This window comes from Pieris rapae, unplaced genomic scaffold (genome assembly GCF_905147795.1).
Source record: "Pieris rapae unplaced genomic scaffold, ilPieRapa1.1, whole genome shotgun sequence".
In the NCBI taxonomy this organism is placed as follows: domain Eukaryota; kingdom Metazoa; phylum Arthropoda; class Insecta; order Lepidoptera; family Pieridae; genus Pieris; species Pieris rapae.
The window spans coordinates 25,001-27,500 of NW_025551550.1; the positions used below are offsets into that span (position 1 = coordinate 25,001).

Here is a 2,500-nt window from a genome sequence, read left to right on the forward strand (position 1 = left end):
ATTTGTAATATAAATAATGTATTATCATTTATTTTATATGGCTAATATAGATCGAATGAATGAATGTATTTCGTTATGATAAATTTATTAAGTAATATTTTTTTTAATTTTATTTATATTACATACATATATGTATAATAGTAAAATAATAATAATAATATAAACAGTCAATGCACATTCATTCATTTAATGTACACACGCACACGTTACGTACACGTCCTAAAATGAAAACTAACTCTCGACGCTCTACTAGAAACATACGACATACTACTCCAATGCCGACGCGGACTATTGCTCTCGGTATAGATGTGGAGCGAAACAGCCGTGCGCACCGAGTCGGACGGAGGTTCTCGCTGCCGCGCATCATCGTGTATTACTCGCGATGTTTCTGTGGAAGAACACAAACGCACGAATGTGTGTGCGTGTTTGATTATTTTTATTTTTCTTTTTAATATATATATATATATACATATACATACTTACGTGCGCTTTGTTGCACACGGTGTGTTACCTATATATTATTTATCACCGCGTTCGCAGACCGGACGGTGACATTCAGCAAAATCCGCTCAAAGTGTGATCTTTGTGAGACTGTCTCGCCGGTGTTATCTGTGATTATAAAAGAATTACGCTTTCAGGCGCCACCCAAACTCGGGTCGCCGAGCGTGTTCGACACGTGCGCGGTCGCTGCGGCGGCCGCAATTGGAAATAATGTTTGAAAGAGGACGCATACGCGCCCATCGTCGAAACGGTGTGCGCAGCGTCGTGTTGGAATTTGTCCCTCAAGCTCCGGGCGTTGATCGTATCTAGTGCGAATACAACATATGTATAATGCCAGCAGAGTTTTTAATATGTTTACAATAACGTATTGAATAAAAATTGAGAAGTTGCGTTTAGATGAATGTTCAATTTTCAAACTGCCAAAACACATCGTCGTCGACGTCGTCGTCGTCGTCGTGTTTGACGCAGTTTTATGTCCCTCACAGTGGTCGAGCAGCGTTGTACATCACCTCGTTGCGAGACCGTGACGGGACGGCCGCTCGTAGACCGGTCAAAGTATGTCTATCGAATTGAAGCGCGAACGTCGCGTCGTTTGTAAATTCGACGCGTTACGTTCACGCGTGTCGAGTAACGCGCGCAAGCGCGTCTCGACGCCGCCGAAGCTACGGCTCGCCGAAGCCGCGTCTCGCGCGCGGCGTTAGGCGAGTCGTTTGCGTAAGCAGCTCCCTGGTTGATCCTGCCAGTAGTTATATGCTTGTCTCAAAGATTAAGCCATGCATGTCTCAGTGCAAGCCGTATTAAGGCGATACCGCGAATGGCTCAATATATCAGTTTTGGTTCCTTAGATCTTACTCAGTTACTTGGATAACTGTGGTAATTCTAGAGCTAATACATGCAATCAGAACTCTGACCAGTGATGGGATGAGTGCTTTTATTAGATCAAAACCAATCGGCGGAGGGCCTAGCGTCCGAAGTCGTTAATTTTGATGAATCTGGATAACTTTTGCCGATCGCATGGTCCAGTACCGGCGACGCATCTTTCAAATGTCTGCCTTATCAACTTTCGATGGTAGTTTCTGCGACTACCATGGTTGTCACGGGTAACGGGGAATCAGGGTTCGATTCCGGAGAGGGAGCCTGAGAAACGGCTACCACATCCAAGGAAGGCAGCAGGCGCGCAAATTACCCACTCCCGGCACGGGGAGGTAGTGACGAAAAATAACGATACGGGACTCTTACGAGGCCTCGTAATCGGAATGAGTACACTTTAAATATTTTAACGAGGAACAATTGGAGGGCAAGTCTGGTGCCAGCAGCCGCGGTAATTCCAGCTCCAATAGCGTATACTAAAATTGTTGCGGTTAAAAAGCTCGTAGTTGCATTTGTGCGCCGCGCTGTCGGTGCACCGCATCCGCGGTGATACTGACACGTCTGCGGAGCATATCGTCGGTGAGCCGGCGGTAAAACGCCGGTTCAATATCAAAATCCTATCGCGGTGCTCTTCGGTGAGTGTCGAGGTGGGCCGACAATTTTACTTTGAACAAATTAGAGTGCTCAAAGCGGGCTCAAAATGCCGCTTGAATATTTCGTGCATGGAATAATAGAATATGATCTCGGTTCTATTTTGTTGGTTTTCAGAACTCCGAGGTAATGATTAATAGGGATAACTGGGGGCATTCGTATTGCGACGTTAGAGGTGAAATTCTTGGATCGTCGCAAGACGAACATCAGCGAAAGCATTTGCCAAAGGTGTTTTCATCAATCAAGAACGAAAGTTAGAGGTTCGAAGGCGATTAGATACCGCCCTAGTTCTAACCGTAAATATGTCATCTAGCGATCCGCCGACGTTACTACAATGGCTCGGCGGGCAGCTTCCGGGAAACCAAAGATTTTGGACTCCGGGGGGAGTATGGTTGCAAAGCTGAAACTTAAAGGAATTGACGGAAGGGCACCACCAGGAGTGGAGCCTGCGGCTTAATTTGACTCAACACGGGAAATC

General features: G+C 45.8%; 1 non-coding gene across 1 annotated transcript in view; it reads left to right on the top strand.

Annotated features, from left to right (window-relative positions):
* Positions 1-1,224: 1,224 nt before the first annotated feature.
* The window catches only part of LOC123690631, a 1,906-nt gene continuing 630 nt past the window's right edge, over positions 1,225-2,500 (top strand). The window contains exon 1 of the ribosomal RNA XR_006751235.1: positions 1,225-2,500. This exon is cut by the window's right edge and continues 630 nt beyond it. This is a non-coding gene — a ribosomal RNA (small subunit ribosomal RNA).